The sequence below is a fragment of the Rhagoletis zephyria genome, unplaced genomic scaffold, assembly GCF_001687245.7.
Source record: "Rhagoletis zephyria isolate East Lansing unplaced genomic scaffold, Rhagoletis_zephyria_1.1 Rzeph_scaffold_03705, whole genome shotgun sequence".
Lineage (NCBI taxonomy): Eukaryota > Metazoa > Arthropoda > Insecta > Diptera > Tephritidae > Rhagoletis > Rhagoletis zephyria.
In genome coordinates, this window is record NW_016160788.1 from 33,495 (window position 1) to 33,799 (window position 305).

Genomic DNA, 305 nt, shown 5'->3' on the forward strand with positions numbered 1-305 from the left:
TTGCAGTCAAATGCCGATTTTCAGCATATTGTATAAATGGTTTTTTGGCTATAACTCGTCGACTAATTGATATTTTTCCAATTTGTTAAAGCCAAATTATTGCTAGAGACCTGTGCGACAATTAAAATTAAAAAAAACAGCCGCCTGGTAAACGGCAACTGGCTAAATCATTAATTTAATTTATCTAATTTTTTTACTTAAAACTTTTCATAACTAACATTTCAAAATTATATTTTTTAAAGAAAACAATCATAATACAAAACTTGCGTTTTCCAGCTTAATATTAATTTACTTCTCATTTCTTA